Source organism: Pan paniscus, chromosome Y, assembly GCF_029289425.2.
Source record: "Pan paniscus chromosome Y, NHGRI_mPanPan1-v2.0_pri, whole genome shotgun sequence".
NCBI classification, from domain to species: Eukaryota; Metazoa; Chordata; class Mammalia; order Primates; family Hominidae; genus Pan; species Pan paniscus.
In genome coordinates, this window is record NC_073273.2 from 5,668,601 (window position 1) to 5,682,614 (window position 14,014).

Consider the following 14,014-nt stretch of genomic DNA (forward strand, 5'->3'; position numbering starts at 1 on the left):
TGTTTATTCCATTCCATTCCAATCCATTTGGGTTGATTCCATTCCATTCCATTCCATTTCATTCCATGCCATTCCATTCCATTCTATTGCATTCGGGTTGATTCCATTCCATTCCACTCCATTACATATGACTTGATTCCATTCCATTCCATTCCATTCCATTCGGCTTTATTCCATTCCATTCCATTCCATTTCATTCGGGTTGATTCCATTCCATTCCATTCCTTTCCATTCGGGTTGACTCCATTCCAATCCATTCCATTCCAGTCATTTCCATTCCATTCGGATTGATTCCATTCCATTCCATTCCTTTCCTTTCCATTCCATTGCATTCGGGTTGATTCCATTCCATTCAATTCCATTCGTTTTGATTCCAATCCATTCCATTCCATTCCATTCCATTCCATTCGGGTTGATTCCATTCCATTCCATTCCATTCCATTCCATTCCATTCCATTCCATTCCATTCCATTCCATTCCATACCTTTCCATTCGGGTTGATTCCATTCCATTCCATTCTATTGCATTCGGGTTGATTCCATTCCATTCCATCCCATTCCTTTCCATTACATATGACTTGATTCCATTCCATTCCATTCCATTCCATTCCATTCTATTCCATTCGGGTTGATTCCACTCCATTCCATTCCATTCCATTCCATTTCATTCCGTTTTATTCCATTCCATTCCATTCCATTCCATTCCATTCCATTCCATTCCATTCCATTCCATTCCATTCCATTCCATTTCATTGGGGTTGATTCCATTCCATTCCATTCCATTCCATTCCATTCCATTTCATACCATTCCATTCGGGTTGATTCCATTCCATTCCATTCTATTGCATTCGGGTTGATTCCATTCCATTCCATTCCATTCCTTTCCATTACATATGACTTGATTCCATTCCATTCCATTCCATTCCATTCCATTCCATTCGGGTTGATTCCATTCCATTCCATTCCATTCCGTTCCATTTCATTCGGTTTTATTCCATTCCATTCCATTCCATTCAATTCCATTCCATTCCATTCCTTTCCACTCCATTCCATTCCATTCGGTATGATTCCATTCCATTCCATTCCATTCGGCTTGATTCCATTCCATTCCATTCCATTCCATTCCATTCCATTCCATTCGTTTTGATTCCATTCCATTCCATTCCATTCCATTCGTTTTGATTCCACTCCATTCCATTCCATTCCATTCGGGTTGATTCCATTCCACTCCATTCCATTCCATTCGATTCCATTCTCGTTGATTCCTTTCCAATCCATTCCATTCCATTCGGGTTATTTCAATTCCATTCCTTTCAATTCCACTCGGGTTGATTACATTTTATTCCATTCGGGTTGATTCCATTCCATTCCATTCCATTCCATTCGGGTTGATTCCATTCCATTCCATTCCATTCCATTCCATTCCATTCCATTCCACTCCATTCCATTCGCAATGATTCCATTCCATTCCATTCCATTCCATTCCATTACATATGACTTCATTCCATTCCATTCCATTCCATTCCATTCTATTCCATTCCATTCCATTCCATTCCATTCCTTTCCATTCGGGTTGATTCCATTGCATTGAATTGCATTCCATTCCATTCAATTCGAGTTGATTCCATTGCATTCTTTCCATTTCATTCGGTTTTATTCCATTCCATTCCATTCAATTCCATTCCATTCCATTCCATTTGATTCCATTCCATTCCATTCGGTATGATTCCATTCCATTCCATTCCATTAGGCTTGATTCCATTCCATTCCATTCCATTCCATTCCATTCGTTTTGATTCCGTTCGATTCCGTTCCATTTCATTCGTTTTGATTCCATTACATTCCATTCCATTCAATTCGGGTTGATTCCATTCCATTCAATTCCATTCCACTCCATTCCATTCCATTCGATTCCATTCTCGTTGATTCCATTCCAATCCATTCCATTCCATTCGGGTTATTTCAATTCCATTCCATTCAATTCCACTCGGGTTGATTTCATTATATTCCATTCATGTTGATTCCATTCCATTCCATTCCATTCGGGTTGATTCCATTCCATTCCATTCCATTCCATTCCATTCCATTCCATTCCATTCCATTCGGAATGATTCCATTCCATTCCATTCCATTCCATTCCATTCCATTCCATTCCATTACATCTGAGTTGATTCAATTCCATTCCATTCCATTCCTTTCCTTTCCATTCGGGATGATTTCATTGCATTCAATTGCATTCCATTCCATTCCTTTCCATTCCATTCCATTAGGCTTGACTCCATTCCATTCCATTCCATTCCATTCCATTCGTTTTGATTCTGTTCCATTCCATTCCATTCCATTCCATTCCATTCGTTTTGATTCCATTCCATTACATTCCATTCCATACGGGTTGATTCCATTCCATTCAATTCCATTCCACTCCATTCCATTCCATTCGATTCCATTCTCGTTGATTCCTTTCCAATCCATTCCATTCCACTCGGGTTATTTCAATTCCATTCCATTCAATTCCACTCGGGTTGATTACATTATATTCCATTCGCGTTGATTCCATTCCATTCCATTCCATTCCATTCAGGTTGATTCCATTCCATTCCATTCCATTCCATTCCATACGGAATGATTCCATTCCATTCCATTCCGTTCCATTCCTCTCGGGTTGACTCCATTCCATTCCATTCCGTTCCATTACATTCCATTCCATTTGGGTTGATTCCATTCCATTCCATTCCATTCCATTCCATTCCATTCCATTCGTGTTACATCCATTCCATTCCATTCCATTCCATTCAATTCCATTCCATTCGGGTTGATTCCATTCCACTCCTTTCCATTCCTTTCCATTAAATTCCATTCGTGTTTATTCCATTCCATTCCATTCCATTTGGGTTGATTCCATTCCATTCCATTCCATTTCATTCCATGCCATTCCATTCCATTCTATTCCATTCGGGTTGATTCCATTCCATTCCACTCCATTACATATGACTTGATTCCATTCCATTCCATTCCATTCCATTCGGCTTTATTCCATTCCATTCCATTCCATTTCATTCGGGTTGATTCCATTCCATTCCATTCCTTTAAATTCGGGTTGACTCCATTCCAATCCATTCCATTCCAGTCATTTCCATTCCATTCGGATTGATTCCATTCCATTCCATTCCATTCCTTTCCATTCCATTCCATTCGGGTTGATTCCATTCCATTCAATTCCATTCGTTTTGATTCCATTCCATTCCATTCCATTCCATTCCATTCCATTCCATTCGGGTTGATTCCCTTCCATTCCATTCCATTCCATTCCATTCCATTCCATTCCATTCCATTCCATTCCATTCCATTCTTTTTGACTCCATTCCATTCCATTCCATTCCATTCGGGTTGATTACATTCCATTCTATTCCATTCCACTCCATTCCATTCCATTCGATTCCATTCTCGTTGATTCCATTCCATTCCATTGCATTCCTTTCGAGTTATTTCCATTCCATTCCATTCAATTGCACTCGAGTTGATTCTATCATATTACATTCGGGTTGATTCCATTCCATTCCATTCCATTCCATTGGGGAAGATTGATTCCATTCCATTCCATTCCATTCCATTCCATTCCATTCCATTCCATTCCATTCAGGTTACATCCATTCCATTCCATTCCATTCCATTCCATTCGGGTTGTTTCCATTCCATTCCATTCCTTTAGATTCGGGTTGACTCCATTCCATTCCATTCCATTCCATTCCATTCCTTTCCATTCCATTGGGATTGATTCCATTCCATTCCATTCCAGTACATTCCTTTCCATTCCATTCCATTCGGGTTGAATCCATTCCATTCCATTCCATACCATTTGGGTTGATACCATTCCATTCCATTCAATTCCATTCCATTCCATTCGGATTGATTCCATTCCATTCCATTCCATACCATGCCATTCCATTCGTGTTACATCCATTCCATTCCATTCCATTCCATTCCATTCCATTCCATTCCATTCCATTCCATTCCATTCCGGTTGATTCCATTCCATTCCATTGCTTTCCATTCGGGTTGACTCCATTCCATTCCATTCCATTCCTTTCCATTCCATTGGGATTGATTCCATTCCATTCCATTCCATTCCATTCCTTTCCATTCCATTCCATTCGGCTTGACTCCATTCCATTCCATTCCACTCCATTCGTTTTGATTCTGTTCCATTCCATTCCATTCCATTCCATTCGTTTTGATTCCATTCCATTACATTCCATTCTATACGGGTTGATTCCATTCCATTCAATTCCATTCCACTCCATTCCATTCCATTCGATTCCATTCTCGTTGATTCCTTTCCAATCCATTCCATTGCATTCTGGTTATTTCAATTCCATTCCATTCAATTCCACTCGGGTTGATTACATTATATTCCATTCGGGTTGATTCCATTCCATTCCATTCCATTCCATTGCATTCGGGTTGATTCCATTCCATTCCATTCCATTCCATTCCATTCCATTCCATTCGGAATGATTCCATTCCATTCCATTCCGTTCCATTCCTCTCGGGTTGACTCCATTCCATTCCATTCCGTTCCATTACATTCCATTCCATTCGGGTTGATTCCATTCCATTCCATTCCATTCCACTCCGTTCGTGTTACATCCATTCCATTCCATTCCATTCCATTCCACTCCATTCCATTCCATTCGGGTTGATTCCATTCCATTCCTTTCCATTACTTTCCATTAAATTCCATTCGTGTTTATTCCATTCCATTCCATTCCATTTTGGTTGATTCCATTCCATTCCATTCCACTTCATTCCATGCCATTCCATTCCATTCAATTCCATTTGGGTTGATTCCATTCCATTCCACTCCATTACATATGACTTGATTCCATTCCATTCCATTCCATTCCATTCGGCTTTATTCCATTCCATTCCATTCCATTTCATTCGGGTTGGTTCCATTCCATTCCATTCCTTTCCATTCGGGTTGACTCCATTCCATTCCATTCCATTCCATTCCATTCCTTTCCATTCCATTCCATTCGGGTTGGTTCCATTCTCTTCAATTCCATTCGTGTTGATTCCATTCCATTCCGTTCCATTCCATTCCATTCCATTCCATTCCATTCGGGTTATTTCAATTCCATTCCTTTCAATTCCACTGGGGTTGATTACATTTTATTCCATTCTTGTTGATTCCATTCCATTCCATTCCATTCCATTCGGGTTGATTCCATTCCATTCCATTCCATTCCATTCCATTCCATTCCATTCCATTCGCAATGATTCCATTCCATTCCATTCCATTCCATTCCATTACATATGACTTGATTCCATTCCATTCCATTCCATTCCATTCCATTCCATTCCATTCCATTCCATTCCATTCCTTTCCATTCGGGTTGATTCCATTGCATTGAATTGCATTCCATTCCATTCAATTCGAGTTGATTCCATTGCATTCTTTCCATTTCATTCGGTTTTATTCCATTCCATTCCATTCCATTCCATTCCATTCCATTCCATTTGATTCCATTCCATTCCATTCGGTATGATTCCATTCCATTCCATTCCATTAGTCTTGATTCCATTCCATTCCATTCCATTCCATTCCATTCCATTCGTTTTGATTCCGTTCGATTCCGTTCCATTCCATTCGTTTTGATTCCATTACATTCCATTCCATTCAATTCGGGTTGATTCCATTCCATTCAATTCCATTCCACTCCATTCCATTCCATTCGATTCCATTCTCGTTGATTCCATTCCAATCCATTCCATTCCATTCGGGTTATTTCAATTCCATTCCATTCAATTCCACTCGGGTTGATTTCATTATATTCCATTCATGTTGATTCCATTCCATTCCATTCCATTCGGGTTGATTCCATTCCATTCCAGTCCATTCCATTCCATTCCATTCCATTCCATTCGGAATGATTCCATTCCATTCCATTCCATTCCATTCCATTCCATTCCATTCCATTCCATTACATCTGACTTGATTCAATTCCATTCCATTCCATTCCTTTCCTTTCCATTCGGGATGATTTCATTGCATTCAATTGCATTCCATTCCATTTCTTTCCATTCCATTCCATTCGGCTTGACTCCATTCCATTCCATTCCATTCCATTCCATTCGTTTTGATTCTGTTCCATTCCATTCCATTCCATTCCATTCCATTCGTTTTGATTCCATTCCATTACATTCCATTTCATACGGGTTGATTCCATTCCATTCAATTCCATTCCACTCCATTCCATTCCATTCGATTCCATTCTCGTTGATTCCTTTCCAATCCATTCCATTCCACTCGGGTTATTTCAATTCCATTCCATTCAATTCCACTCGGGTTGATTACATTATATTCCATTCGCGTTGATTCCATTCCATTCCATTCCATTCCATTCAGGTTGATTCCATTCCATTCCATTCCATTCCATTCCATACGGAATGATTCCATTCCATTCCATTCCGTTCCATTCCTCTCGGGTTGACTCGATTCCATTCCATTCCGTTCCATTACATTCCATTCCATTTGGGTTGATTCCATTCCATTCCATTCCATTCCATTCCATTCCATTCCATTCGTGTTACATCCATTCCATTCCATTCCATTCCATTCAATTCCATTCCATTCGGGTTGATTCCATTCCACTCCTTTCCATTCCTTTCCATTAAATTCCATTCGTGTTTATTCCATTCCATTCCATTCCATTTGGGTTGATTCCATTCCATTCCATTCCATTTCATTCCATGCCATTCCATTCCATTCTATTCCATTCGGGTTGCTTCCATTCCATTCCACTCCATTACATATGACTTGATTCCATTCCATTCCATTCCATTCCATTCGGCTTTATTCCATTCCATTCCATTCCATTTCATTCGGGTTGATTCCATTCCATTCCATTCCTTTAAATTCGGGTTGACTCCATTCCAATCCATTCCATTCCAGTCATTTCCATTCCATTCGGATTGATTCCATTCCATTCCATTCCATTCCTTTCCATTCCATTCCATTCGGGTTGATTCCATTCCATTCAATTCCATTCGTTTTGATTCCATTCCATTCCATTCCATTCCACTCCATTCCATTCGGGTTGATTCCCTTCCATTCCATTCCATTCCATTCCATTCCATTCCATTCCATACCATTCCATTCCATTCCATTCGGGATGATTCCATTCCATTCCATTCCATTATGCTTGATTCCATTCCGCTCCATTCCATTCCATTCCATTACATTCCATTCCATTCTTTTTGACTCCATTCCATTCCATTCCATTCCATTCGGGTTGATTACATTCCATTCTATTCCATTCCACTCCATTCCATTCCATTCGATTCCATTCTCGTTGATTCCATTCCATTCCATTGCATTCCTTTCGAGTTATTTCCATTCCATTCCATTCAATTGCACTCGAGTTGATTCTATTATATTACATTCGGGTTGATTCCATTCCATTCCATTCCATTCCATTGGGGTAGATTGATTCCATTCCATTCCATTCCATTCCATTCCATTCCATTCCATTCCATTCCATTCAGGTTACATCCATTCCATTCCATTCCATTCCATTCCATTCGGGTTGTTTCCATTCCATTCCATTCCTTTAGATTCGGGTTGACTCCATTCCATTCCATTCCATTCCATTCCTTTCCATTCCATTGGGATTGATTCCATTCCATTCCATTCCAGTACATTCCTTTCCATTCCATTCCATTCGGGTTGAATCCATTCCATTCCATTCCATACCATTTGGGTTGATACCATTCCATTCCATTCAATTCCATTCCATTCCATTCGGATTGATTCCATTCCATTCCATTCCATACCATGCCATTCCATTCGTGTTACATCCATTCCATTCCATTCCATTCCATTCCATTCCATTCCATTCCATTCCATTCCATTCCATTCCGGTTGATTCCATTCCATTCCATTCCTTTCCATTCGGGTTGACTCCATTCCATTCCATTCCATTCCTTTCCATTCCATTCCATTCGGCTTGACTCCATTCCATTCCATTCCACTCCATTCGTTTTGATTCTGTTCCATTCCATTCCATTCCATTCCATTCGTTTTGATTCCATTCCATTACATTCCATTCCATACGGGTTGATTCCATTCCATTCAATTCCATTCCACTCCATTCCATTCCATTCGATTCCATTCTCGTTGATTCCTTTCCAATCCATTCCATTGCATTCTGGTTATTTCAATTCCATTCCATTCAATTCCACTCGGGTTGATTACATTATATTCCATTCGGGTTGATTCCATTCCATTCCATTCCATTCCATTCCATTCGGGTTGATTCCATTCCATTCCATTCCATTCCATTCCATTCCATTCGGAATGATTCCATTCCATTCCATTCCGTTCCATTCCTCTCGGGTTGACTCCATTCCATTCCATTCCGTTCCATTACATTCCATTCCATTCGGGTTGATTCCATTCCATTCCATTCCATTCCACTCCGTTCGTGTTACATCCATTCCATTCCATTCCATTCCATTCCATTCCATTCCATTCCATTCGGGTTGATTCCATTCCATTCCTTTCCATTCCTTTCCATTAAATTCCATTCGTGTTTATTCCATTCCATTCCATTCCATTTTGGTTGATTCCATTCCATTCAATTCCATTTCATTCCATGCCATTCCATTCCATTCAATTCCATTTGGGTTGATTCCATTCCATTCCACTCCATTACGTATGACTTGATTCCATTCCATTCCATTCCATTCCATTCGGCTTTATTCCATTCCATTCCATTCCATTTCATTCGGGTTGGTTCCCTTCCATTCCATTCCTTTCCATTCGGGTTGACTCCATTCCATTCCATTCCATTCCATTCCTTTCCATTCCATTCCATTTGGGTTGGTTCCATTCTCTTCAATTCCATTCGTGTTGATTCCATTCCATTCCGTTCCATTCCATTCCATTCCATTCCATTCCATTCGGGTTGATTCCATTCCATTCCATTCCATTCCTTTCCATACCATTCCATTCGGGTTGATTCCATTCCATTCCATTCTATTGCATTCGGGTTGATTCCATTCCATTCCATTCCATTCCTTTCCATTACATATGACTTGATTCCATTCCATTCCATTCCATTCCATTCCATTCCATTCGGGTTGATTCCATTCCATTCCATTCCATTCCATTCCATTCCATTCCATTCCATTCGGAATGATTCCATTCCATTCCATTCCATTCCATTCCTCTCGGGTAGACTCCATTCCATTCCATTCCGTTCCATTACATTCCATTCCATTCGGGTTGATTCCATTCCATTCCATTCCATTCAATTCCATTCCGTTCGTGTTACATCCATTCCATTCCATTCCATTCCGTTCCATTCCATTCCATTCGGGTTGATTCCATTCCATTCCTTTCCATTCCTTTCCATTAAATTCCATTCGTTTTTATTCCATTCCATTCCAATCCATTTGGGTTGATTCCATTCCATTCCATTCCATTTCATTCCATGCCATTCCATTCCATTCTATTCCATTCGGGTTGATTCCATTCCATTCCACTCCATTACATATGACTTGATTCCATTCCATTCCATTCCATTCCATTCCATTCGGCTTTATTCCATTCCATTCCATTCCATTTCATTCGGGTTGATTCCATTCCATTCCATTCCTTTCCATTCGGGTTGACTCCATTCCAATCCATTCCATTCCAGTCATTTCCATTCCATTCGGATTGATTCCATTCCATTCCATTCCTTTCCTTTCCATTCCATTGCATTCTGGTTGATTCCATTCCATTCAATTCCATTCGTTTTGATTCCAATCCATTCCATTCCATTCCATTCCATTCCATTCCATTCGGGTTGATTCCATTCCATTCCATTCCATTCCATTCCATTCCATTCCATTCCATTTTACTCCATACCTTTCCATTCGGGTTGATTCCATTCCATTCCATTCTATTGCATTCGGGTTGATTCCATTCCATTCCATCCCATTCCTTTCCATTACATATGACTTGATTCCATTCCATTCCATTCCATTCCATTCCATTCCATTCGGGTTGATTCCACTCCATTCCATTCCATTCCATTCCATTTCATTCGGTTTTATTCCATTCCATTCCATTCCATTCCATTCCATTCCATTCCATTCCATTCCATTTCATTGCATACCATTCCATTCGGTATGATTCCATTCCATTCCATTCCATTCGGCTTGATTCCATTCCATACCATTCCATTCCATTCGTTTTGTTTCCGTTCCATTCCATTCCATTCCATTCGTTTTGATTCCATTCCATTCCATTCCATTCCATTCGGGTTGATTCCATTCCATTCCATTCCATTCCATTCCATTCCATTCCATTCCATTCGCAATGATTCCATTCCATTGCTTTCCATTCGGGTTGATTCCATTCCATTCCATTCCATTCCTTTCCATTCCCTTCCATTCGTGTTGATTCCATTCCATTCAATTCCATTCGTTTTGATTCCATTCCATTCCATTCCATTCCATTACATTCCATTCCATTGGGGTTGATTCCATTCCATTCCATTCCATTCCATTCCATTCCATTCCATTCCATTCCATTCCATTCCACTCCATACCATTCCATTCGGGTTGATTCCATTCAATTCCATTCCATTCGGGATGATTCCATTCCATTCCTTTCCAATCATTTCCATTAAATTCCATTCGTGTTTATTCCATTGCATTCCATTCCATTTGGGTTGATTCCATTCCATTCCATTCTATTTCATTCCAGGCCATTGCATTCCATTCTATTCCATTCGGGTTGATTCCATTCCATTCCTCTCCATTACATATGACTTGATTCCATTCCATTCCATTCCATTCCATTCGGCTTTATTCCAATCAATTCCATTCCATATCATTCGGGTTGATTCCATTCCATTCCATTCCTTTCCATTCGGGTTGACTCCCTTCCAATCCATTCCATTCCAGTCATTTCAATTCCATTCGGGTTGATTCCATTCCATTCAATTCCATTCGTTTTGATTCCATTCCATTCCATTCCATTCCATTCCATTCCATTCCATTCCATTCGGGTTGATTCCCTTCCATTCCATTCCATTCCATTCCATTCCATTCCATTCCATTCCATTCCATACCATTCCATTCGTGTTGATTCCATTCCATTCCATTCTATTGCATTCGGGTTCATTCCATTCCATTCCATTCCATTCCTTTCCATTACATATGACTTGATTCCATTCCATTCCATTCCATTCCATTCCATTCCATTCCATTCCCTTCCATTCCGGTTGATTTCATTCCATTCCATTCCTTTCCATTGGGATTGATTCCATTCCATTCCATTCCATTCCATTCCTTTCCATTCCATTCCATTCGGCTTGACTCCATTCCAATCCATTCCATTCCATTCCATTCGTTTTGATTCTGTTCCATTCCATTCCATTCCATTCGTTTTGATTCCATTCCATTACATTCCATTCCATACGGGTTGATTCCATTCCATTCAATTCCATTCCACTCCATTCCATTCCATTCGATTCCATTCTCGTTGATTCCTTTCCAATTCATTCCATTCCATTCGGGTTATTTCAATTCCATTCCATTCAATTCCACTCGGGTTGATTACATTATATTCCAATCGGGTTGATTCCATTCCATTCCATTCCATTCCATTCGGGTTGATTCCATTCCATTCCAATCCATTCCAATCCATTCGGAATGATTCCATTCCATTCCATTCCTTTCCATTCCTCTCGGGTTGACTCCATTCCATTCCATTCCGTTCCATTACATTCCCTTCCATTCGGGTTTATTGCATTCCATTCCATTCAATTCCATTCCGTTCGTGTGACATCCATTCCATTCCATTCCATTCCGTTCCATTCCATTCCATTCGGGTTGATTCCATTCCATTCCTTTCCATTCCTTTCCATTTAATTCCATTCGTGTTTATTCCATTCCATTCCAATCCATTTGGGTTGATTCCATTCCATTCCATTCCATTTCATTCCATGCCATTCCATTCCATTCTATTCCATTCGGGTTGATTCCATTCCATTCCACTCCATTACATATGACTTGATTCCATTCCATTCCATTCCATTCCATTCGGCTTTATTCCATTCCATTCCATTCCATATCATTCGGGTTGATTCCATTCCATTCCATTCCTTTCCATTCGGGTTGACTCCATTCCAATCCATTCCATTCCAGTCATTTCCATTCCATTCGGATTGATTCCATTCCATTCCATTCCATTCCTTTCCATTCCATTCCATTCGGGTTGATTCCATTCCATTAAATTCCATTCGTTTTGATTCCATTCCATTCCATTCCATTCCATTCCATTCCATTCCATTCGGGTTGATTCCATTCCATTCCATTCCATTCCATTCCATTCCATTCCATTCCATTCCATTCCATTCCATACCATTCCATTCGGGTTGATTCCATTCCATTCCATTCTATTGCTTTCGGGTTCATTCCATTCCATTCCATTCCATTCCTTTCCATTACATATGACTTGATTCCATTCCATTCCATTCCATTCCATTCCATTCCCTTCCATTCCGGCTGATTACATTCCATTCCATTCCTTTCCATTGGTATTGATTCCATTCCATTCCATTCCATTCCATTCCTTTCCATTCCATTCAATTCGGCTTGACTCCATTCCAATCCATTCCATTCCATTCCATTCGTTTTGATTCTGTTCCATTCCATTCCATTCCATTCCATTCGTTTTGATTCCATTCCATTACATTCAATTCCATACGGGTTGATTCCATTCCATTCAATTCCATTCCACTCCATTCCATTCCATTCGATTCCATTCTCGTTGATTCCTTTCCAATTCATTCCATTCCATTCGGGTTATTTCAATTCCATTCCATTCAATTCCACTCGGGTTGATTACATTATATTCCAATCGGGTTGATTCCATTCCATTCCATTCCATTCCATTCGGGTTGATTCCATTCCATTCCAATCCATTCCAATCCATTCGGAATGATTCCATTCCATTCCATTCCTTTCCATTCCTCTCGGGTTGACTCCATTCCATTCCATTCCGTTCCATTACATTCCCTTCCATTCGGGTTTATTCCATTCCATTCCATTCAATTCCATTCCGTTCGTGTTACATCCATTCCATTCCATTCCATTCCGTTCCATTCCATTCCATTCGGGTTGATTCCATTCCATTCCTTTCCATTCCTTTCCATTAAATTCCATTCGTGTTTATTCCATTCCATTCCAATCCATTTGGGTTGATTCCATTCCATTCCATTCCATTTCATTCCATGCCATTCCATTCCATTCTATTCCATTCGGGTTGATTCCATTCCATTCCACTCCATTACATATGACTTGATTCCATTCCATTCCATTCCATTCCATTCGGCTTTCTTCCATTCCATTCCATTCCATTTCATTTGGGTTGATTCCATTCCATTCCATTCCTTTCCATTCGGGTTGACTCCATTCCAATCCATTCCATTCCAGTCATTTCCATTCCATTCGGATTGATTCCATTCCATTCCATTCCTTTCCTTTCCATTCCATTGCATTCGGGTTGATTCCATTCCATTCAATTCCATTCGTTTTGATTCCAATCCATTCCATTCCATTCCATTCCATTCCATTCGGGTTGATTCCATTCCATTCCATTCCATTCCATTCCATTCCATTCCATTCCATACCTTTCCATTCGGGTTGATTCCATTCCATTCCATTCTATTGCATTCGGGTTGATTCCATTCCATTCCATCCCATTCCTTTCCATTACATATGACTTGATTCCATTCCATTCCATTCCATTCCATTCCATTCCATTCCATTCGGGTTGATTCCACTCCATTCCATTCCATTCCATTCCATTTCATTCGGTTTTATTCCATTCCATTCCATTCCATTCCATTCCATTCCATTCCATTCCATTCCATTTCATTGGGGTTGATTCCATTCCATTCCATTCCATTCCATTCCATTCCATTCGGGTTGATTCCACTCCATTCCATTCCATT